Source organism: Chiloscyllium plagiosum, unplaced genomic scaffold (genome assembly GCF_037043375.1).
Source record: "Chiloscyllium plagiosum isolate Xiang-an unplaced genomic scaffold, Cpla_swu_hap1 HiC_scaffold_8, whole genome shotgun sequence".
Lineage (NCBI taxonomy): Eukaryota > Metazoa > Chordata > Chondrichthyes > Orectolobiformes > Hemiscylliidae > Chiloscyllium > Chiloscyllium plagiosum.
Window position 1 is genome coordinate 81,649,290 of NW_028270146.1, and position 26,675 is coordinate 81,675,964.

The following is a 26,675-nucleotide window of genomic DNA, read 5'->3' on the forward strand; positions in this document are numbered from 1 at the left end:
GTATTATGTATTTCTAAATGTTCTGCTTTTGCATTCTTTGTAATATACACTAATATTTTTGCGATGATAAATGTTGAACTATCTGACCTACAGTTATCTGATTTTGGCTCTGTCTCTTTTTGAATAAGTTTTCCAATCCTCTGGAACTTTTGGAAGTTTTTTTTTATTCATTCATGAGATAAGAGTGTCTCTGGCTATGCCACATTTTTTGTCCAGAGGGCAGTTAAGAATCAATCACTCCATCTGGAGTCACATGTAGGCAAGACCAGTAAGGATTGCACTTTCCTTCTTTAACGGGCAAGGTGGCTTTTTCCTGGCAATTGGCAATGGTTCCATGGTCATCATTAGACTTTTAATTCCAGATTTTCATTATTTTTAAAGTTGAATTGAAATTCCACCATCGACCATGGCAAGATTTGAACCCATGTCCCCAGAATCCATTACCTGGGTCAATAGATAAATAGTCCTGTGATATTACCACTGGCCATTGCCTCTCTGATGACTACAGCCAGTGCATCCATTATCTCTGTAGTCATTTCTTTTAAAATCCTAAGATGGGACCCATCAGGTCTGGCAGGTTTATCAGCCTTTAATTTCATTAGTTTCCCTCATACATTTTCTTGAGTGGCAGTTATTGTGTCAATTTCTCCCTCATCCCTTGGGCCCCTTTATTATTATGCACCTTGAGAATTCTATTAATGTCCTGTACCATAAAAACTGATTCAAAATATTTATTTAACTTTTCTGTCATTTTATGATTCCCCATTTTTATTTCAACGCTCTCATTATCAAAGTAACCAAAGTTCACGTTGGCTTTTCTTTTCCTTTTAATATATTTAAAGAACCTCCAACTGTCCATTTTTATATTACTTGCCAGTTTGCCCGCATAGTTTACTTTCTACCTCTTTAATACCATTGATCATATTTTGTTGGCTTTTAATACTTCCTCAGACCTTTGGCTTACCACTAATCTTTGCCATATTATATGACTTTTTCTTGCAATTTGATACAATCCTTAACTCCGCTGGTTAATCATGGTCAGTTTATTATTCATAACCAAAATGATACAATGTTGCCATGTCCTTTGCTTTGTATGCCTACTTACTCCCTGGTCCTGAGCCCTCTCTCCTTTGATTAAATAGTTTAAAGCCTTCTGTGTAGACCAAGGTATTCAACACACCAGGGCAGTGGTCCCAGCATGGTTCAAGTGAAGTTCATCCAACTGGAACAATTCTCCTTTACTCCTTTACAGGTGCCAGTGCCCCTTGTACTGAAACCTAATCCTCCCACACCAATCTTGAAGACACACATTTAATTCCTTAACATTATTTACCTTTATTAATTTGCCTGGAATCCAAAGTTGATTATCCTAGAGGTTCTGCTTTTTCTCCCAACTTTCAAAATCATTCAGCAGAACCTCCTTGTGATGCTCTTGGTACCGACATGGATGAGAACAACTGGATTCCTTCCCTCCCACTTCAAGACCCTCTGAAACCCAGTGAGGAGACATACTTAACCCTGGCCATTGGACAGGCAACACAGCCTTCTTAACTCATATTTGTAGTTACAGAGAACGGTACCTCCCTCCTAATTATACTGTCCCCTATCATTACTACATTTCTAGTTCTACCCAGTATTGATTATTTTCTCCCCCATTAATTATTGAATGACTAGTAAAGCATAAAAACAAGAAGTTAAAGTGAACTTTTAGAAAATTCTGGTTAGGTCCCAACTGGAGTACTACAGCCAGTTATGGTCACCAGACTTTAGAAATGATGTGAAAGTCCTTGAGAGGGTGGAGAGGAGTTTGACCAGATTATTCACCTTGACGCAAAGGATCTTGAAGTGGGACTTGATAGAGGAGTACAAATTTATTATTGATTCAGATAAGATAGAAAAGGAAAACATGCTCTTATTTGTAGGTTATACAAGAACTAGGGGAAATAATATGTAAGGCTTTTGGCAAGAGATGCAGTGGAAATTGGAGGAAATATTTGTGGTAAAGGTCTGGAGCACTGTGCCTATAAGAGTGGTGGAAATGGAAACAATCAATGACTTCAGATGGAATTTGGATCAGCTCTTGAGTGAAATAAGATAACAGCGTAACAAGGATACAGCAAAGGGAATATGACTGATTAGTTTGAGTTATGCAGAGGGTTCCACCCATCCCCAGCATAAAAGTTCTTGGCAGGGGTGGGAGAATGGGAGATAGGTTGTGCATGCCTGCTTCCAGTTGGCCAGTTAACCTCATTTGAGTCATTAGCCAACAGCCTTTAACTATTATGAGGCAGGACAGCCATCCATCTCCAGGGAGATGGTCCACCTCATTGAGCTGCTGGCCAATTAGAGGCCAGCAGCTCTGCACCTCTGCTGCCTTGCTGATTTTGCAGGAGGTACAGGAGAAAGTGGAACAATGGGTGGTTACCCCAAAACACAATTAAGTCCAGGTCTTGCTGGGCTGGCAAGCTGCAGTCAGGGAGTCACGGGACATGTTGGAAATGACAGAGAAAGGATAGATGTGGGAAGGCAAAGAGCTCGAGGGCTTGGAATTGGCACAGAAGAACCAGGAATGCGGCAAACTCTTATTCATTGACCAGTAGCCCACAGGATTAAACAAAAAAACAGATGTTGCTCAGCAGGTCTTGCAGCATCTGTGAAGAGAAATCAGAGTTAACGTTTCGGGTCCGGTGACCCTTCCTCAATAGCCCACAGGATGAAGCCTGCCGGACTACACAGTATGTGCAGACCTCTCCCACTGTCCTTTAGATCAGAGTATCAGGACGGTGAAGCTTTTAGTTGGTCATTAATTGCCACTGAAGATGAACAACTCACCTGATGCTTACCTGATCACTGCCAAAATGATGTAAGGAGGAAGTCTGGCAACAATGACACTGCCCCTAATTTAAGAGTCCACCTTTTCTGTGCTCATTGGTGAATGAACAGCTTACCTGATCACTACCAAAATGATGTAAGGAGGAGGTCTGGCAACAATGACACTGCCCCTAATTTAAGAGTCCACCTTTTCCGTGCTCATTGGTGGTCTGTAAAATTCAACCTTCTAACTCTGCCTGCTTCGACCTGCACATGTCACATTCACAGCACAGTGCACAGGGACTGGAAGTTTACAGCTCTGGCACCAGATTTTTGTGGTCATTGTATTTTTGTGCATCATTGTTGTGGTGCCTTACTGAGCATATACTGGATGGAAGATGAATAAAAGGCAACCTGTCAGTCTCTTGAGACAAATCCAGTATGTATTTCTGTGGCAATAATGGTATTTTATTGCGGCCTACAAAGAGCCAGGCCTTAACTCTTTGTAAAGTATACATTGGAAAGCTAAGTGATACTTTAATCGTTGTACAATGCATTTCCTTTTATTTCCACTGCTTGGAAATACATATTTTAGGGTTTACGATAATACAAACCACATCTAGAGAATATTGAGTGTTCTTGCATTCTACTTTTCGATGCAGGTGACATTCACAGGTAGCTGACAGGGCATCCTGCAAACAATGACATACTTAAAGAAGATCCTGATCTGAAAACATATTGATAAATTCCAAGTCAAGCTTTGGATTGATTTGAAGAATATAGCAAGATTAAACTGTCAGTTTGTATCTCGATATCTATCATTCCTGATTCCTGTCCAATATTGGCTTAACAAGTTAAATGTAATCAATATTTGAATTAAACTCCACCACAGAATAATCAATTAAGGCACCTTCTAAAAGCACTTCAAGGAAGGTTTAATTTTCATAATTTAGTTCCCTGTGTAGATAGTGTTTTGCTTTTACTTCAGTGGAATGAATGAGTTTGCTTGCAACAGATGTTGTGATGAGTGCACTAAAGAATCCTTCACGCATTAGGCTCAGAATTTTAAATGAACAAGCCCTTTAATGATTTACTCAGTCCATGCAGACACTTAAAAACTGACACTGAAACCAAGAAAAATTACTTAAAGGATCAGTTACATCTAAAATAATGGAATCAATATCAATATTTTCCCTGAGAATCTTTCTCCCTGATAAGCAAAATCTTTGCTTAAAAGGCACATTAAAATTTAATAGCCAGCCATGTGGTTTGGCAATTGATCATTTCTGGACAGCTGTTCTCTGCTGTGTTTTAGCTTAGTGCTTCTAACCATTTGAGTGTCATCTTTTAATGGCTCATTTTAAGGATATTTCGTCCCACTAGACCAAATCCTACTCAAACGAGACAAAATGTCAATTTATAAAGTGAGACTCAAAGTATTTTTTTGCAGAATTAAACTAAACAATAATAGCTATATATTAGGTGCCAAATAAGTGATGATTTGTTCCAGGTGTTCTTTTGTAAGTGGAAAAACATCATGACCTATAACTCATAAATAGCACAGACACAATCTGAAGATGTTTCACACCATTAATAGTGTAGCATTCAGTTTATTCTGTGCTTTTTATCTGTTATTGTCAAGTGAAATGAAGGTGGTCCTGTGAAAATAAGTCTGCAAAGACATACTAATAATCAGAAACCATCCAATGTTCATTGACTAAAACAGTTTCTGTACATTAACTGAGTCATTTTGCTATTGCATTTAATTTGATATATTTGAATTTCCATGACAATTCGCAAATAACTACAATACCTAGTTTTCGATTTTATAAGGATATATCATAACACTTCAAATTGATAATTTTATTTTAATATGAATGTTAAAACCAAACCAGGATGGTTTCTGATAACTTGTAAACTGACGTGAATGCTTCAGAATAAGGGGTAGAAATTCATACCCATTGTTTGTGTTTCAATGATGGCCAAAATCCTGCTTGAAGGCTCCAGACCCATTTGATCATGGGTCATTTTTGAAACCGTGTGAAACAACATTTCATACACATGCTTCACCAATAGTTGTCTGGAGCCATTAGATTCAGAACTTCATGGCTGTTGTGGCCTAACTAGCAGTCAGCAACATACTGTGAAATTTTATAGCAAGGTAATTATTTTATAAAGCCTTCCACAAGTCCATGGGAATGTCCATGGGCATCATCAGTGGTTAGCACTGCTGCCTCACAGCGCCAGGGACCCGGGCAACTGTCTGTGTGGAGTTTGCACATTCTCCCCGCGTCTGTGTGGGTTTCCTCTGGGTGCTCCGGTTTCCTCCCACAGTCCAAAGATGTGTAGGTCAGGTGAATTGGCCATGCTAAATTGTCCATAGTGTTAGGTGGATTAATCATAGGTAAATGTAGGGGAATGGGTGGGTTTCTCTTCGGTGGGTTGGTGTGGACTTGTTGGGCCGAAGGGCCTATTTCCACACTGTAGGGAATCTAATCTAATCTAATCTAAACTGTACTCCTGAAGGTTACTACCAGGCTAATGGCTATGAGTATCATCTGCAATATACACGTACAAACCCTCTCTTATTCAGGTCATGATAGACCTCATAATGTAGCTTTCCAGAGTTCCTTTTCAATTCGTCAACTTATGACACCTTAGTTCAAAGTTTGTTCACTTCTAGTAAAATACCTAACTGTTTACTGGCTGAGAAATTCTCTCAGTTCTCCAGGTTTTAGCTTATACTCAAGAACTCCTGTCTCCTTTTTGATAAATAGAAAAACTTACACCTTGCTCTGAGAGATTTGCTTTGTCTCTTCAGAAGAAATCTCTTTTTTTTCACCACCTTTTGTCCTGTCTACTTTTTTTTTGTGTCTGCATCGGTATGCTGATTGCCTTCATCATCCAGCTCCTGCAATAGGGTTATAGTTAACTCTCCTTTGTGTCTACTGTTCCCATTTGTTGCTGTCAACCATGTGGCTTCTTTCTTAACTTTTTTCCTATTGTTAGTGTGTCCAGGGCAAGTATCATCAGGTCACATGGCTCAGTGTTTCTTATTATAGAACGTAGACCAAAGAAAAGCACACCACAGAACAGGCCCTTTGGCCCACGATGTTGTGCCGAGGATTAATCCTAATGTAAAATATAATAACTTAACCTACGCACCCCTCAGCTTACTGCTATCCATGTGCATGTCCAGCAGTCACTTAAATGCCCCCAATGACTCTGCTTCCACCACCACTGGTAACGCATTCCATGCATTCACGACTCTCTGCGTAAAGAACCTTCCTCTGACGTCCCCTCTATACCTTTCTCCTAATATCTTAAAACTATGACCCCTCGTACCAGTCAATCCTGCCCTGGGGAAAAATCTCTGGCTATTGACTCTATCTATGCCTCTCATTATCTTGTATACCTTGATCAGGTCTCCTCTCTTCCTCCGAGCTTATTCAACCTTTCTTCATAAGGCAAGCCCTCCAGTCCAGGCAGCATCCTGGTAAACCTTCTTTGCACCCTCTCCAAAGCCTCTGTATCTTTCCTATAGTAGGGTGATCAGAACTGGACATAATATTCCAAGTGTGGTCTCACCAGGGACTTGTAGAGCTGCAGCAAAACCTCGCGGCTCTTAAACTTGATCCCCCTGTTAATGAAAGCCAACACACCATATGCTTTCTTAACAACTCTATCCACTTGGGTGGCAAGTTTGAGGGATCTATGTACTTGCATATCCCGATCCCTCTGTTCCTTCCTCCACACTTCAAAGAATCCTGTCTTTAATCCTATATTCAGCAGTCGAGTTTGACCTTTCAAAATGCATCACTTTGCATTTATCCAGGTTGAACTCCATCTGCCATTTCTCAGTCCAGCTCTGCATCCTGTCTGTCGTGCTGCAGCCTACAATAGCCCTAGATACTATTGACGCCGCCTCCAACCTTTGTGTCATCTGCAAATTTACTAACCCACCCCTCAACCTCCTTATCCAAGTCATTTATAAAAACTACAAAGAGCAGAGGCCCAAGAACAGAGCCCTGCAGGACCCCACTCAACACTGACCTCCAGGCAGAATACTTTCCATCTACAACCACTCTCAGCCTTCTGTCAGCCACTCATTTCTGAATCCAAATAGCCAAATCTCCCTTTATCCCTTACTTCCTGAGTTTATGAATGAGCCTACCATGGGGAACCCTATCAAATACCTTGCTGAAGTCCATATACACCATATCCATTGCTCAACCTTCGTCGACCTGTCTTTATACCTCCTCAAAGAACTCAATAAGATTTGTGAGGCACTCTATGACTCTATGACCTGCCCCTCACAAAGCCATGCTGACTGCCTTTAATCACATTATGCTTTGACAAATAGTTATAAATTCTATCCCTCAGAATTCTTTCCAAAACTTTGCTGACCACAGACATAAGACTGGTCTGTAATTGTCAGGGATTTCCCCATTACCCTTCTTGAAAAGAGGAACAATATTCGCCTCCTTCCAATCCTCTGGTACGACTCCCATGGAGAGTGAGGAGGCAAAGATCCTCGCCAGCAGCTTAGCAACCTCCTTTCTCGCTTCCCAGAGCAGTCTAGGATAAACCTGGTCTGGCCCTGGAGACTTATCAACCTTAATGTTTTCCAAAATTTCCAGCACATCAACTTCATCAATCTTGATCTGGTCAAGCCTGTATCCAAGCTCCTCAAAGTTTTAATTCACAACAAGGTCCCTTTCCTTAGTGAAAACTGAAGCAAAAACCTCATTTGGGGCTTCCCCATCTGCTGAGACTCCACGCACAAGTTTCCTCCATTATCCCTAATCAGCCCAACCTTCTCCCTGATCATTCTCTTATACCTGACATATTATCTAAAGAAATGTCTATTGATCCCTTTAATATGACATAAAATCTTAAACTTTTTTTTCAAACCTTCTTCAAAAATGATAACAGGTTCCATAAATCTAAATTAGCATTTTTCCTTACTGTATTGCCTTCAGGTCAAAGATCAAGTGTATATGTTTCAGCTTCTATTAACCTGCTCTGACGACGTTCCAAGTAGTTTTGTGCCTTTGTGTGGAAATCTACATCATCCAGCCTTTCCACTCAGTCCCACCAAGCCCACACCGAGTACACCAGAGGAGGTAGCTAAATTTGGGAAGGGAAAAATAATTTAATGATTGTGCTAAATTCAAACCCGGAAAAAGAGAATAATTCTACACCTATCTACCAGTCAATGTGAAAGGAATTCTTGTTGAATGCAGCACGGACAACAAAACCATTTAATTGAATAGTAGGTAATCTTTCTGATTGCTATGTGATCCACTTGATAGATTTTTCTTAAACAAAAACCTAAACAATAACATTTTGCCGCTCTGCATGTTATTGGTCAAAACAAAATATACAATACAAAGGTCAATCTTCTAAACTCGCTAACCAGCTTTTCTTCATGACTTATTTTTAAGAAAATGGCAATGATGTAAAATGAGATGAAGATGAATTCATCTGGAGAAAATTCCTAACAATTAATCTATTATGTTCAACGTAACAATATAAGGAAGGTGCCTGGATTGAAGGGTTTGAGCTGTAGGAAGAGACTGAGTAGGCTGGGGTTGTCTTCCCTGGATAAAATCATGAGGTGCCTGGATGCGGTGAATGGTCAAGGTATTTTCCCCAGGATAAGGGAGTCCAAACATAGAGGGCAGAGTTTTAAGGTGAAAGGGTAAAGATTTAAAAGGGACGTTAGGGGCAACATTTTCACACAGAGGGTGCAAAGAATGAACTGCCAGAGGAAATAGTGGAGGCTGGTACAATTAAAACATTTAAAATGCATCTGGATTGGTAAATGAACAAGAAGAGTTTAGAGCAATATGGGCCAAATGCTAGCAAATGGGACTAGATAAAGTTAGGATATCTGGTCAACATGGACGAGTTGGATGGAAGGTTCTGTTTCTATGCTATATGTCTTTGTGACTCTATAACTCTATACCGTGAATAGTGCTACAAACTGCAAGTCTTGTCCAAAATTCAAGTATACAGTGGCATAACTTTTATGTGATTCATTTGCATAGTCATAAGAATATGGGCAATGTGTCCTAAATTTCTAACATGCATTCCTAATAGAGAAGGTTAATTTTAGGAAACATGAGTACACAGACTTATTCACTTTGTTAAATATTGCAGTTCAGACCAATTTATTATTTGGAAGTGCCCATTGCCAATTGTGAAGGCTTTTAGGTCAAAAATCTGGTAAAGATTTTGTTGTTGATATAAAACATCACTTGCTTCATACTGCAGAGTAACTCCTTTCTCCTTTTACTTCCTCGAATATTAAATAGTTTTGTTTTTGACTAGATTTTCCATTTTATATTTGCTCAGAGTAACAGTGATTATTGCTGTGTCACGTGTATTTTTCTACATCTGCACATCTCACAGGAGGTGAATGAACTGAGATCAGCTTTCGAATGACTTGCTCTGATTACACTTGCCCTCCCAGCTCACCTAACATGACTGCAGAGACTTGTAGTGATAATGTAGTATTTATCAAAGATGGGCTTTTTAAGTGGATCAATACATTCCGTCTTAGTCAGGGTGTTCAGGTTTTGAAGCCCAGAATAGCTGACACAGTGGTCATACTATAGTGGCTTGTGGTAAAACATTCCACACTAAGCTATTTTAATGTGCTTATCTCAATCAATAAGGTTAACTGCATTTGCCAGCATTAGGGTCAATAAATTGTGTACTTGTTCAATACCAGAGCTCACTTCAATATTAGTTTGTACTTCCAAGTGAATCTTGCCATCATGATGCTCACCATAGAAAATGCCATTGCATAAAAGATGAATTTTGTCAGTTGAATTTCATTTTTATTTTCATAAAAAAGAGCCAGTGTACAATCAAGTGCAGTCTCTAACATTATTGCTTTGGGATTTCTTTGCTGTATACTTGAAGACAAATTTAATTAATGAGTATTGATGAAGGGCAGTGTTATTTTATGGAGTGATGTTAATTCATACATGGAAGTAAATAACTCACTTGGTTTTAATTTGATTCAAATGTATTTGTACCTGCATTTTAGTCTTTCTGTGTTCAACACAATTTGTATCCATTTTGCACAAGAGTTAAAATTGGACATGTGAAAATGCCAACTACAATGAATGTACTGGGATGTAATGTAAAATAGTTTGAAATTGAAGAATAATCCTACATTAACCCTAACCGAACTGTGATACTATTCATTTTAATGCATAGCCAAAGATACTACAATTCAATAAACATTTGAATTAAATATTTGAATAAAATTTATAACAATGAGCTGTTTACAGCAAGAAATATATTTCTCTTTCCATGAGTTGTACAAGCACTTCTCCTTGAAAAACGTTAAGACTATTTTGTGATGGAAAAGATCAGAGCTCACCATTCAGTACTCTTATAGGTGCTCCAAGACTTGTCATGAGCATTAAGGCAGCAACTTGATGCTGTTATCTATCTTACCCAGTGTGCTATCTTCTGCAGAGGATCTGTGACCTGTAAAAACAAGGCAAACAAATGTGCACTCCTGCATGCGATCAGATGAGGGCTGGAGTTCAACAAAATTGACCAATTCAGACCAAAGAATGTCCACAGGACATTGGGAACCAGGGTTTGCCAACACTGTGGCTAGGGTCGTGTTGGTGGTTGTGTGGAGTTGTCACAGTCAGGTTTATGCCTTAAAAGCAACCTGATTAAGAGAGCGGAGAGCAGTTAAAATCAAATCATTCACTTACCACCTCCACAAGGGGTGAGGAGCTGGAGCAGTGGTAGTTTTAGGAGAGTTGGCATTGATCTAAGGGATGGAGCATTGATCTATTTGTGGCAAGCTATTGATCTTGCGAGGGGAATGGATCTCAGGGTGCTGGAGAGGATGGGATCTTCAGGAATGAGGGCGTGGGAATTAAAGACCTGGGTTGGAGAGAGGTTTGAAATCCTGGAGTCTCAAGGCAGGAAAGTGGAGGCTTTAGAAGTAAGTGGAAGCCTGAATTTGGACTGGAGATGCAAGAAGGGGAAATCAGAAGATATAAGAGCAGGTTTAAGGCCTGGTAGGTGGGAAGTTGGAGTTTCAAAGGATTGGAGGTGTTTGAAGACCTGAGGACAAAAACAGAGACCTCAGGAGGGGTAGGAACAGGTGTAGCACATTTAAACTCTTGAACATATTCCACGATTTAATGAGATCATGGTTTACCTGTGACATGACTACACCTGGTGTAATACTTTATCCCATTCCCTTTAACTAACAAATATCGATCTCAGTTTTAAAATTAACAATTAATCAAACATCAATAGCTTCTTGTGGAGAAAAGTCCCAGACTTCAACCAACCTTTTTTTTGAGAGTGTTTCCTGTATTGATTCCTGAAAATTATGCCCTAACATTTTTCACTATGCCCGCTAGTCCTTTACTGCCGAGTAGCAGATTTTATTTTCCAATCTGGTCTGTTTGCTGCCCTTAATCTTGAAAGCTTCAATTAACCTGCTAAATTCTTGGAAATACAATTTGGCTTTTTCGATCTCTCTTTTAGCTTAATCCTTGGAGTGCATCTCATTTAAGTAAAGTAATACTGCACTCCCTACACACACCCCCAACTCTTCACAATAACTCCAGGTGTGTGGTTTGAGCAGGGATTTATACAGCGAAGCATACATTCTACACTCCCCTACTCTCAACTTAGTCATCGAGATATATTGGCCAGCATTTTATTCATCTTTTGGATTATTTTCTGTACCTCCTCTTAGCATTTTAATAATCTGTGTACCCGGTCCCCAAGTTCCTTTGAACCTCCAACATTTTTAGCTTTTTTACTATTTTGAAAGTTACCCGTTCATTCCTCGCTAAAATAAAAATTCCGTCAGGGTTGTAGTCCCCCAGATCCATCTTGAAGCATCCAACATTCCCAGTGTTCTGACATCAACATTTAAACATCAGAAGACCAATGCCACCACCCTTCTGATCAATGATCTCACATTAACCTACTGGTTTGATGTATATTTGCCATTCACTAAAATCTATCAATGTGTAGTCTCTTTGTAACTTAACTCACACCTTTATTACTTAAAATACCACTTATCTTTGGGCAAATATGGATATTTATCTTGCTGCCCCATCATCTAATTTGCAGTTGAATACAAGGAATTGTCAAAATCCTGTTAGATCCTTCCAGGATATTGCCAGTCACACCCTGCCACTTGTATGGGATCCTTCTTATTTGTACCCTTCCACTCAACCAATTTTCTAACCAGGTCAGTGGTTTTCCATCAATTTCATAAGTTTCAACTTCAGCTAACAGTCCCTAATGAAACACTTTATCAAAGGACTTTTGGAAGGTCGCAGTGATAATGTCTATAGACATTCCTCTCTTGACTATCTTAGTCACCTCTTCAAAAAAGCCAAAACCGTGCTGCCTGTCTCTGATCATTGAAAATGTTCATGGTATTCAGCTAGTCTATCCTAATTACAGATTCTGGAAATCTCCGAAATAATGAGTTAGCTTACCTGATTTACCATTACTTGGGTTCCCTCTGTCAACTTTCTCGTCACTGGCCTGAGGTTTGATCAGAGAGCTGGAAGGGATGTTGCGAGGTGATAATACATTTACCTCTTGATTTAACAGTCCTGTTCTTTCTTTTGTTGCTGGGTTTCCCAAAGCTCAGGAACTTAACGACAATACAAAAGTGTGTGAGAACATTGGCTCCCTCCTAACATTAAAGACACTGGATCTTCATAAAGTTTTTCAAGACTGGCTTTGCATGGAACTTGAGTGATACCAGACGTGGCATAAATCTCAAGCAGTGTGAGCCTAGGTTCTGGAGTAAGTCTCAATGTGTTTGGCTAAACCTACTCAGCAATCATGTTCTAAACGGTAATAAAACAAAGAACTGAGATGCTGAAGATCTGAAACATAAACATAAGCTTCTGGTGAAACTCAGCCAGTCTGGCTGCATCTCTGTGAAGAAAGCTTTGAATCCGTTGACTCTTCATGAGAACTGGGTTTCTTCCTATTTTCTCCACACACATGCTGCCAGATCTGCTGAGTTTCGCCAGAAGCTTCTATTTCTGCTGTTGCACTATCTACCAAAGGTCAATCAGTCTCTCTGTGCTAAGCCAGAGTCTGCTTTTCATTAATGTATAAGTGGTGAGGTAATAAGTGGAACAAAACAAGATACAATTTTACCGGCATTCTGGAAATCCAAACATTCTTTTTGGAAAAATTTATATACACAGCATAGAAATATCCATTTTACCAAGATCATTATGCCAAAGGTGTTAATCATCTCCAATTACCAACAATGTGCATTAATATGGATTCAACTGACATTTTTAACATTATGTTGCCTTTGGAGCAAAATTTTGAGGATGAAGAATGAAGAAACAAGATGATTCAGAAGAAGCCCAATTGTTGGGAAGGTTCTTAAATAGTTTTCTGTGGTCTATTCACAAAAGGAATAAAGGAAGAGGTCAAGAAAGCAAATACATTTGTATTTCTTAGTGGAAAATTTTCAGAAACTGAGAACTGCACTAATGAACTGTGCCAGTAGCAATTACTTGCTGGAATTTGATGATCTGGAAAATAAAAGCGTGATTCCTCGTGAACAATAATGCAATTAAATAAAGCTTTGAGACATCCCATGCTACTGTGTGATCATGAAACATGCAGTGGAATTTTCGGATGCATGTCACATGTTTTTTGGATGTTACAATTGCCCTCAGAGGTCGAAAATGATGCCTGAAGTGCATCCACACGTATTTTTGATGTTGATCACAAAATATTGATAAGAGTGTTAGAACACATGCATGAGTGAGAATTGGAATTACATAGATTAGCAACATCATGATGTATTTTGATATATTTGCACTCCCTAACAGCACTGTGAGTATCCATACTGCATGAAGGGCACTAACGACCAGCTTTTTGAGGATAATTTGGGATCGGTAATAAATGCCAGCCTAGGCAATGGCATTTCAAAAGAAAAACCAAAAGACAAGCTTGATGCCAGCACTGCCAGTTTGGAGCTCAGTGTGCATCAGGAAAGTAACTAATATAATCAAAGACCCTTCCCACCCCGGTTATACTCTCTTCCATCTTCTTCCATCAGACAGAAGAGATAAAAGTTTGTGTACATGTATGAATAGATTCAAAAATCGCTTCTTCCCTGCTGTTATCAGGCTTTTGAATGGACTTCTCAAATGTTAATGTTGATCTCTTTCTGCACCTTCTCGACAGCTGTAACATTATATCCTGCACTCTGTTATGTTAACGTGATACAATTATATAAGTGTTGTCATACATGTTTGTAAAGCATGTATGACAACACTTTTCACTGTACCTCGGTACACATGTCAGTAATAAATCAAATCAAATCAAAATCTTAATCATGCACAGCAAAATACACACTCATCACAGGAAGTACTTCTACTCACTCTGTTTAGGAAGTAGATTAGTTGCTCACTGATTACTTCTGAGGGTTGTTAGATTCTACAAGCCTTTGGTGCTTCCTAACACTCTTCAAAGTTTCTCCAATCCTTTGGGCATGAAATGGCAGTTTTTGAAAGGTTTGAAAATTATTCCCATAAGCCTTTGCACAAGCCAGTTGCTCTGGGGCATGGCTGCAGTGGTACACATTGGACAGCGGCACAGATAGAAGAATGAGTAGAGGTGATACAGACTGGGGGAAACCATTGGAAGAGGAAGGAGGTAAAAGGGGGAAAATACCCTTAGTAATTGATCAAATCTGCCCAGGTTGTACTCTCAAATCTCTGATCTGGTCCTGACTGAAATCTGCTGAACCACACTGCAGCCTCAGAGCAAGGCAAGAACCAATCTGCCTGCAGTTGACTTTCATGTTTCCAGCTCCTTCAATTTGGAACCAGAAACATTTGTAATTTCTCAGCATTTGCCATCCACTGTTGTATAAGAAGAATCCCTAATATTCCCTGTTCCTCACGAGATAAATTTATTTCATTCTCTCTTGCAAGAAAGCAGCTGGCATAACAAGCACAGGGCTTTGCTTAGTCCTGGATTGTGTCAAGCCTTTTCAGCATTGTTGGAGCTGCATGCAACTATCTACTAGCAACTACTAATCACCCTTGCATTGCAGGTAGAATGACTATCAAGCTCTGAATACTGGAAGCCTGCTCACCAGCAAGTAAACCAAAAAGAATCAAGAGAACAGAACAGCTGTCTCAATCTGAGTGTGTTCAACCAATCACAGTCAAAAAGACAAGGACAAAAAACTTAATTCAACCTGCAAGATTAAGACTCTCAAAAGCCCTAGCTTGACTATCAGTATTCCCTCTCTATTCTTCACATGTGATTCAGGGACTTATGTATGTCTTTTATATCTGTTCTTTTGCACTCTGTTCTCATTTCTAGTCTGTATTATATTTTTTATTTCTTCTCATGTTCGGTAACTGATAATCTCACACATTTGTTCACTCAAAAAAGCCTGCTTAAGTTGGTTGATTTTAAAACTTCAATTCATTTGGTCTGGGAGGAAGGTATCCATAAGGGAGGGGATCCTTTGTAAATTAATATGTTGCAATCAACCAGGGCAGGGATATGTACAGAGGGGTTCAATCCTCCTCACCTGGGAGCTTTGGGGTATTTGTACAATTCATACAATTTGAGTTATCCAATCTACAACTATAATAAATTGAAAAACATTGCCTAGGGTCTGGCCCTAATAATACTGCAACTTTGATGTAGTGAATCATCCTGAGGTACTTGACAAAGAGACAGAAGTTAGGCAGAAATTGACAGCAATCCAAAGAAGCATAACTTAGAACAGCTGAACAAAAAATGTAGCTTTTAAGGAGCACCTTAAAGGATAAGAGTGGGAGGGCAGAGAAGCCAGTGAATGAGCAATGCAAGTGAAACACAAATGAATTATTTAGCATTTGAGTGATCATATGTTTCCAGATTGGACAGCTCTGGTTATATACACCCTCTAGGTTGTTTCACCTGTGTTATAATTATTCTCCTTTCCAATCTGTCCTACATGATCTCAGAAAAGAAAGTTTCATTATTTGTATTGAGCTTTCCATAAAGTGTATGATAAATGCTTGTTCTGCTGAAGCCAGCTAGAATTCAGCTAACTCCATCTCTAAATTTATAGAAACCACAAAAAAGTATTCAGACAACGTATATGTTATACCACAGAAATTAAATAACTTCCTGGGGAAACATGTCCAAGCCTGCTCCACTGATCACAATTTCAGTGAGTATAAAGACTGGTAGACTGGATCCACCTGGTTAAATCCCTTGCAGGAAAATATCAATTAATCTTCTTCAATAGAACTGAAGCATGAGTAATCCTCTCGTTAAATTGTTTGACCCATTCTTTTTGTAAACAAAAGAGATGCAAAAAACTGATTTGTCTTTCCTTGTTTTCATGGCGAATCTTCAAGAGGCTTAAGCACAACCTCTGGACGCTCTCAGTTCTTTCAGTCAATGGTCACTAATGACTGATTTAAGGCAAATGCAATTAAGACAGATAACTGCCTCTAAGGAGCCTATTGTGAATGTGCACATGCATGTATTTTTAAGAGTGTAAACGTACCTTTATCTTTTGGAAGCATCTTGGCAATTAGCTTTTGGTAAGTTGGTGATGGCAATGAAAAGTCAAGTACTGTGTCTGAACCTTTAATAGATCTTGTTTATTCCGTGATTGAAAATCATGAGAATGGCAGTGACAGACATAGAAATAACAACTTACTTTGAAGTCATTTATGATCTCCATCGATTTGAAGCTGCGCCTGAGGTAGAAACACGTCTGAACCTTTTCAGGCAAAGAATTGATGGTGCAAAGGCAGCACATGGCCAATCTAGGAGGCCTGATGTGAAGCCAGTCCAAGCTCTCGCAGGAGGCCTCATAAAAATGAAGTGTATGACCTATCACCACTTGTTAGTCTGCACAAGCAGCTCTCTTATGTTGCAACTTCTTTCAGGGGACCTATCTCACTAATGGAGACCTGAGTTAAGTGCTCAGTAATATTTGGGCAATGCTAGACAATGTTTGGGATTCATTCGTACCATTAATATCCATATGCTACTGCAGGTAATAATACTCTAGCATCATCGCCTGCTTCTCAAAGGCAATTTGGAATGGACAGCAATGCTATCACATCTTCATCTCATAAATAATTAAAAGAGATAAAGTAACTAGACAGATTAAGCTATTTCAATGTTAAGATGGGCTATCAAAACATTAAGATTAACCAAAGATAGAGACATAGGATCTGGTTAACAAAGACCTCTTCAGCAACCAACCATCAATAGTACACTATAATCATATGAAAAGATACAATTACAAAGCACTTATGCCAAATGTAGCCATTTTCTGCTGTCAACCTCCCCCCCCCCCCCCCCCCCACCTCGCCCACCACCACCACCAAGTTGGCCTGTATGTACACATACTGCATCAGACACATAGGAGGAATTATCTGCAGTAAAAGCTGAAAATGTGAGACAAACTCAACAGGTCTACCAATATCTATGGAGAGACAAACAGAATTAACATTTCAAGTCCACCTCTTCTTTGAAACTGAAAATCAGTTGGTGTTTGGTCAACTGCCTGGAGGCAGACCAGGATCCAGTGCTCCAAGCAGGCTTGGAGGACCTCCCACTTCTGATCCAGCCATGTTCAATGTGTGGAAGGGATCCTCTCTATTCTGGAGACCAAAGTGCTAAGGGGTTTAAGTAATTTTAACGCATTTAAATTTTTTAATATTAATTTCTGTTTGGAAGTTTACTGATGAAGAGAAGGCACCTCAAACTGAAGATTTCCTCTCTCTCTCTCTCTCTCTCTCCCTCTCTCTCTTCCTTGCTTGAAAATGGCAGCCTGCTGCTACTGCAGTGTTAATGGTGTCTTATTGGCCATTCACCTTTGAGAGCCTGTCCAAACGATTGACAAGACTCCCTTCTTCCCACAATTGGTAAATTCAGGGAAAATCACTGCCCAGTGCCTGCCCCACATGTAGTTTGGTGTTCTGACCCCCATTTAACCCCAATGCTTAGGCCGAAAATTAGAGGGCAAAATCCTGCCCACCAATTTATGCCAACTGATGTGTTATTCAGTCTACAGTCTCATATGCCTGAGGCAACATTACAGGAACAAGTTTGTGACTGGATAGCAATGTTCTAATTTTCATGATGACCTAGTTTGAGTGACCCACAGCACTCAGTGACATACTCAGTCTTAATGTATTGACTGATTTGAGTCTACCTGATGTTGGGATCAGTGAAATCAGTCTCAACCCAATAACTTGATAAGAGAAAACCACAACACAACATGTCAGTAGGTGAAGGCGGAGTCAGCTCAGCAAAATTAAAGCAATGCTTGACTGCTCTGCGTTATGATGTTTGTACTGAGCTTTTGCAGCTATGTCAACAGATAATCACAGTGCAACAAGCACATTAAATAATCACACTGGCACATGTTTTAGAGCTTTTGTGTTAATTATGCTATCATTAATCCTTTCTAGTATTGCATATTTCACATTTTTTGTGGTTAAACATCTATTATTAATTTGACAGTTCATTTTTTCCCAAGATATCATACATAAAATTGAATTTCACAAATATTAGGATTACATTTCTTAACAATATGAAAATGTTTAAGTTTTCTTTAGCTTGTAGTATCTACCAACGCAGTTTGTAAGAGGTGGTTTTCCAGCATTTGTGTTTCATGCTCCTTCGTAATTAAATGCATTGTCCTAACAAATTAACATCCAATGCATTCAAACCTTGTGGCAGGGGGAGTGATGGAATGGGAAGTGGAATAAAGGGGGTGTAACCACGTCCCATGGAGTCAAGAATTTATAACAGGCCATTAAGTAGATTTGTGAGTTCCCATCTTTCCTTGTGACTTTTCAAGAGCAGTCATCAGTTTACTTCCTGACTTAAAACCCAAATCCCAGCTTTGTTTTGCACAACATTTCCACAATGCATTGCCCACCCCCCACTGATAAAGAGCCATTCAGCTCAGAACTCCTGGAGGAGCAGAAAACATTCAGCTTCAACCGAAAACCAACCAAATGTACCTGCCTGCGTCTGTTCAGTAAGATTTATATTAGATTAAAAATGTCTCTTCATTATTTTATCTTCATTCACATGTTTGCTAACAGTTTTCACAACCCTATCACAACTAAATCCCAAACATCTACTCTGCCTCAGTAGCTTAATTAAGAAAGTCTTTGCTTTGTATGAGTTAATATCCTTTGATAAGGGATGATATGTAATAAGATGAGTTTTGAACTCAAGACTAGCCATCAAATGTTTTCCTTTTTCAGTATAAATATGTTGCTGTGTAGTATAACCAAGCCTGAAATCTAATCCTGGGTCTAGGCTGAATTTGTTAAGATGACAATGAGTCTTTAATTTGTCTTCTATAATTCCAAAACTCTGAGATCATTTACATATAATTCAGCAGACCTTTGACCTTTCAAATAGTGAAGCATTTTGACAATCACAGTCTTACTCCATTAAAATAAAACTGTAAAATACAAGACAGTATTCAGTTAAAGACTCATCATCAGAATAGAACGTCCTTTCTCTTTGTAGTACTCAGACCTATTTTCACTTAAGGATTTTAACAATGTCCCCCACTTTTTGTATTTTGCATTTGGGGGTTCTACTTCTTGACCACTGCAGAATTTGCTAAGTATTCCAATCTTTCATTTTTATTTCAAATTTCCAACATCTTCATTTTTTTCCCCCACTTTCATGCTTTTTGCTTAGCTTACAATTTACAAACACCCTAGTTTACAATTTCCATCTCCTTTCTTCTAAATAACATTTTACTGCTTCTTAGGATGTTCTTTGGATCCCGGTATATAATATATAGTTCTTGAATTTTACAAAAAGAACCCTTGTTAAACTTTTGGCACAAAACTGTACCCATCACTGACTGAATTGTTCCATTTTTGGCAAAACTCTTTTATCAAGTGAGATTCATGGCACCCAGTCCGCCATCTCCCATGAGGACATTTTTCTTGTGATCTTCTGCTTTTCAGCTCATTGATTAGCCAATGATGCTCTCTGATGCTCATCTCATCAAATTGAATGTTGTGAAAGTTGGAAGTGTTTCTTGTGACCACCACTATGTGACATTCATGGTTATGGCAGCATATTTGAACTGTACTTCATATACTGCGAGCCACGATTTGCCCCTTTACAACTGGCTGGTGCATTGCTATCCCCAAGGAAATGGCCCAGAAACACAAGTTTTTCCTTCCTTGGATTTGAATGTACTGGTTAATGGGATGGAGGAAGTGGTTTATCCCGCAGACCAGCAAAGGAGGACACACCACCAGACAAAACTGGCCCAGGTTAAGATAGTCTGGATCAGTGCAGGGTTTTGGATGAAATGTAACACTTTGCAGTGTGAAGAGAGGGGTTGTGATCTTCTTCACTCTGAAAGGATAAGTGCCACCATTTTCTCACTGCTACGTCACGCGCAAAATGTCATCACTCATTCTAACTCCGCCACAGCACAAGACCACAACCAAGGCTCATGGACTACAGTACTCACTACTGAATGCATGGTGTCCACACAGTTGCTCTCTCCAAAACTATTAACCTATCCTGCTGTCTGCCTTTCCTATACACTCACGGAAGCATCTTATATCCTCTCCTAATAAAAGCAAAAGACTATGAATGATAGAAATCTGAAAAAAAAATGGAGAACTCTGGAGAAACTCGGCAGATCAGGAAGCATCTATGAAGAGAGCAACAGTTAAGTTTTCATTCAAACATGAGTCCTCTACAGAATTGAGTTAATTGAGTTGTGGACGGGATTAGATTTTTGAGGCATTGATGCAGTTTCTGAGGTAGATGTACAAGTTGGACAGACTACATCTGAACAAGAACATCCTCACGGGGAGGATTTCTAATGCTCTTTGGTTGGATTTAAACTAAATTGGCAGGGGGAATAGGATCCTGGCATGTAGTACAGAGGACAGAAATGCTGAGATGGAATTAGAAGTTAAAACAGTAATGGATGAGTCTGGAAAGCAGAGAAAATATAGGCTCGGTGAGAAGTGCATTTAGCAAAACTAAATGGAATGTATTATCAGGAGCCTGAGGAATAAGACAGTCAAGCTGAGGGTACAAATTGGCCCATTGAAGTATGATATCATAGCTATGACCAAGTTTTGGTTGAATGGTGGGCAAAATTGGCAGCTCCTCATTCCTGGAAGAGTATTCAAACAAGATGGAGAATGGGTAAAAGAGGAAAGTTTTGTAATGTTGATCAAGGAATCAAGTATATCGGTGAGAGCGGATATTATCTTGGAAGGATCACCAAAGAGAGTAAAAAACATAACAGAGACAAACAATTTGTTCGATGTTCACTGAAGGCTTGCAAATACTCAAGGAGAGATACAGAATCAAATATGAAGTCAAATTTCAGAGTTCTGCAAGAATAATAAGGCGGTAATAGTGACAAGTTTATCTACCCAATTTTTAACTGGGTTAGTTTTTAGTGTGCAAACTAAGGATGAAGCATAATCATACAGTCATCGAGATGTACAGCATGGAACCAGACCCTTCGGTCCAGCTTGACCATGCCAACCAGATATCCTGAACTATTCTATTCCCATTTAACATAGAACATAGAACATAGAAAAATACAGCAGTACAGGCCCTTTGGCCCTCGATGTTGTGCTGATCCAAGCCCACCTAACCTACACTAGCCCACTATCCTCCATATGCCTATCTAATGCCCGTTTAAATGCCCATAAAGAGGGAGAGTCTACCACTGCTACTGGCAGGGCATTCCATGAACTCACGACTCGCTGAGTAAAGAATCTACCCCTAACATCTGTCCTATACCTACCACCCCTTAATTTAAAGCTATGCCCCCTCGTAATAGCTGACTCCATACGTGGAAAAAGGTTCTCATGGTCAACCCTATCTAAACCCCTAATCATCTTGTACACCTCTATCAAGTCACCCCTAAACCTTCTTTTCTCTAATGAAAACAGCCCCAAGTGCCTCAGCCTTTCCTCATACGATCTTCCTACCATACTAGGCAACATCCTGGTAATTTGCCAGCATTTGACACATATCCCTCAAAACCCTTCCTATTAATTTACCCATCCAGTTGCCTTTTAAATATTGTGATTGCACCAGCGTCCACCACTTCCTCTGGCAGCTCATTGCATACACATACCACCCTCTGCGTGAAGAAGTTGCCCCTTACATCACTTTTAAATCTTTCCCCGCTCATCCTAAACCTGTGACCTCTAGTTATGGTCTCTCACAACCCAGGTAAAGGACCTTGTCTATTTACCCTATCCATGCCCCTCATGATCTTATAAACTTCTATAAGGTCATCCCTCAGCCTCTGACATGCCAGGGAAAACAGCTCCAGCCTATTCAGCCTCTCTCTGGAGCTCAAACGCTGCAACCTTGGCAACATCCTTGTAAATTTTTTCGGAAACCTTTCAAGTTTCACAACATCCTTCCTGTAAGAGGGAGATCAGAATTGTACAAAACATTCCAAAAGCGGTCTAACCAATGTCCTATACAGCCACAACATGACCTCCCAGCTCCTATACTCGATGCTCTGACCAGTAAAGGAAAGCATATCAAATGCCTTCTTCACTATACTATCTACCTGTGACTCCAATTGCAAGGAACTATGAACCTGAATTTCAAGGTCTCTTTGTTCAGCAACACTCCTCAGGACATTTCCATTAAGTGGATAAGTCCTGCCCTGAATTGCTTTTTCAAAATGCAGCACCTCACGTATTTCTAAATTAAAATCCATCTGCCACTCCTCGGCTCATTGGCCCATCTGATAAAGATCCCATTGTACCCTGAGGTAAACGCTGTCCACTGCACCTCCAATTTTAGTGTCATCTGCAAATGTACTAACTGTACCTCCTATGTTCACATCCAAATCATTTATATAAATGACGAAAAGCAGTGGACCCAGCACCAATCCTTGTTACACACCGCTGGTCACAGACTTTTAGTCTGAAAAGCAACCCTCCACTGCCACCATCTGTCTTCTACCTTTGATCCAATTCTGTATCCAAATGGCTAGTTCTCCCTGTATTCCCTGTGATCTAACCTTGCTAACCAGTCTCCCATGGGGAACCTTGTTGAACAACTTACTGAAGTCCATATAGAACACATATATTGCTCTACCCCTATTAATCCTCTTTGTTACTTCTTCAAAAAACTCAATCAAGTTAGTGAGACATAATTTACAATGCACAAAAACGAGAAAATAGAGCAGGAAATTAAAGGCCAATCAGTTTAATCTCAGTGGTAAGGAGGTTATTAAAAAGAAGTCTAAGGAACAGAATAAATCAACACCTTGAGAGACACGGAATAATCAAGGATAGTCATCCTGGATTTATTGAGGGAAGGTCATGGTTGACAACTTTGATCAAATTTCTTTGAAGAGGTAACTAGGATTGTCGATTGGGGTAATACATTTGATGTGGTCTACTTTGACTTTAGAAAGGCTTTGATAAGTCACATTATAACACATTAGTCAAGGAAGTAAGAGTCCATAGCACATTGGATCCCAAATTGCATGAGAGGTAAGAAGCAAGAGGGCGACGGTAGGGGAGCTCTGCATCTGTGACTGGTGATTTGTTTCCAGTGGGTTCCACTGAACCAGTGGTGGAGTTGTCACTGTTTGTGATACACATTAACGATTTGGACTTCAAAGTATAATCAAGGAGTTTGCAGATGACATGAAAATTGGTAAAGTGGGAAATAATGATGTGCATGGCCTTAAACTGCAGACGAATATCAACAGACTGTTCAGGTGGACAGAGCAGTGGTAATTGGAATTTGACCTGCAAAGGTGTAGGGTATTGTAAGGAGTCCCAACAAAGTATGAATGATAGGACCCTGGAAATTACCAAAGATCAGAGGGATCTTCGTGTGCATATTTGCAGATTCCTGAAGGAGCAGGAAGATAAGATAGCTGAGAAGGCATCTGGTAGACTTGTCTTTATTAGCCAAGGCATAGAATAATGCAAGAGCAAGGAGGCTATGCTGAAAATTAATAAAATGCTAGTTAGGCTGCAACTGGAGGACCACATGCATTCTGGTCACTGCATTCTAAAAATGTGGTGATTGCGCTGGAGCAGGTACAGAGAAGGTTTACCAGGGTACTGCCTGCACTGAGGATCTGTGCTTTGAGTAAAGGTTGGATATCTGGGGTTGCTTTCCTTGGAACAGCAAAGGTTAAGAGAGGACCTGATAGAAGTGTATAAGATTATGAGGAGCGTAGTTAAAATGGACAGGGAGGTACTTTTTCCATTAATAGATGAATAACCAGAAAACGCAGATTTCAGGTAAGCTGTGGAAGGGTGAGAGAAGAGATGAGGGGGATTTCTTTAACCCAGAGGTCAGCGGAACTCACTGCCTGAAAGAATGGTTAAGCCAGAAACTCTGGGAACATTTAAACAGTATTTAGATGTTCACTTGTGTTGAAGCTTGCATGACTATGGGTCAAAATCTGGAAAATGGGATTAGTGTCATCAGATCACATCTTGGACCTGTACTGGATGAGCCCTTTGACTCCCTGCTTGACTGTAGTGTCCCTTGAGTTCACTAAGGATTGGACTTCTTTGACTTTCAGACAAAGCCGGGTGGTTGAAGCACATTCACTTTGTTTGCTGCATAAGCTGCTGACGCGTGCTGTGGATTTAAAACTAATATTAGCACAGAGCCATATAAAAACATGTCCTCTCTTCTATTCAGCCCTCTGGACTGTGACAAGCTGCCTGCCTCTCCTGCACTAAAAAAGCAAAGCAAGCCAGAGAGCTTGGCAATCTCTGAGTAAGTGAGCTGACTGCAATAAGATACATCTAGTGCAGATGTATGAGATGTGCATATGTTCCTGAGCATAAAGTGATCTGGGAATTGGTCTGAAAGCAGCCATGATAATTGCTGAGGCTGCTGTATTGGGTGATGTACACTTGTGACAATGAATGATGAAAGATGACTGTGTTTATTGAGCATGCACAGAAAGGATGGTGAAGGTGAAGTTGGCTGAAGGCCTGAAGAAGCAAACAGCGAGCTGCTGTGACCAGTAACCACCCTGGCTTTTGTGTCAGGCATGGAAGCTGCATAGAACTGAAGTGAGATTATCAAATAATAAGCAAGTGCATAGAAATAAGGCAGTCACCATTCATTAGCTCAATTCAGAACCCACAGTTTGAGCCCAAAGAGTAAAATCAGAACTTTCTTTCTCAATGTTAAGATTATATCACTTTCATTGTATTTTCCAAAATTTCTCTCGATTGCCAACCCTGATGCCTGGAGTGGGAAATTCTGCCCATTGATTCTTGGCTTCGACCTATTATTCTATTTGTACAAAACATAGGTATGGCAATTTCATCAAGGTGCTTTCATGTTTAGTTTTTAATGTTTCTGTTTGTTGCTTTCTGCAACTGAATGTTTATTTAGTCAGGCCAACATTTCCTATTGAGTATTCTAATTACAGTACTTTGTGGCAAAGCTGCAGATCACATTAACATCAATAATTCTTTATGGCTGATCTGATTTCCTCCAGAGATGAAAATTCTGCATCAACATCAGAATGATCATTTACAACAGTTTTAACATCTGTATTTATCATCATATTAAGAGATGGATGAGACTAAATGCAAGATAGCTTCAGGAAAGGTACCGATTATATAGATAAGGACTGGGATATGGTTCATTTCAGAAGAACCTACTTTTGTAGAACAAAACAGCTGTTCAGAAAAGGAGATAGTAATATATTGAGATGTTTAAGGTGCATTCATTAACTCAAGGCACATGTCTCAGCTACTTATGTGAGCATATTAAAAATCTAAAAGTTACCTACCTAACTTAGTCGAAATAAATAAGTTAATTTCTGCAACATTAATAGTCTTGAATAATTACAGATATAGCTATTAACACTGTTAGAGGCAGAGGTTTGGCGTAGGGGGAGATGAGTAAAAAGAACAAGCTTTTGGATTTTGGGTTTGTCCACATCCTCCCGTCAGAAGAGGCCACAGATTGCAGGTGAGATTGTTAGCTGCTGTTAGGGAGTTCGAGACGGTGGATGGATGATTTGGCCTGTCTGTGCTGGTTCCTCTCCAGTATGCAAGAATTCTTCATTATTCTGAATGAGCTAATAAGGTTAGGACATGGAAATATCACTGCAGCAAAAAAAACGTAAACTCTCCTGAGCAATCAGAACTTTAATCAACAGGCACTCAACTGATTTTCTGCTCTGTAAGATTCTAGACAAGGCAGCACATCGAGTGAATGCATCATCACAGAATTAGAAACTGAGTGCTGCAATGAACAACACTGATAGCTGGAAATGGATTTGTAACTTGGGAGAGACGTTTTTGAAATAGTGATGATGTTAAAGGGGTAAATGCATTAACACCTCTTTATTACCTACTCTGCAATCCCTATTAGCTATGTATATGCATGTGCTATTCTCCCATGTGATGGAGAGAAACTATATGGCAACAATTCCCACCATGAAAGTCAGAGCAAGTACCTGGCAGATCCAGCTCACCACTTGCTCCTCCAGACCTGCAACTTGCACAGCAGTCTCTAACATCTCAAGGCATGCTTCATGGGCAGTGATCGCTGGTGTCCTTTTTTCACAGAGTCGGCATCAGACATGCACCAGCCTCACGATATCATCATGACACACCTCTGACCCACTCAGAATACAATTGCCCCCTCCTCTCTTTCAGCTTGCAGAGCACTGTCACCTCAGTCAGGCCACTTTGCAGGGTCAGCACCCAGGCTAAACTGAAGCAGTTCATCAACTTTGCCCACAACTTCCACCCCACCCTCAAATTGCCCCAACTCTTCTGCTATTACATCGA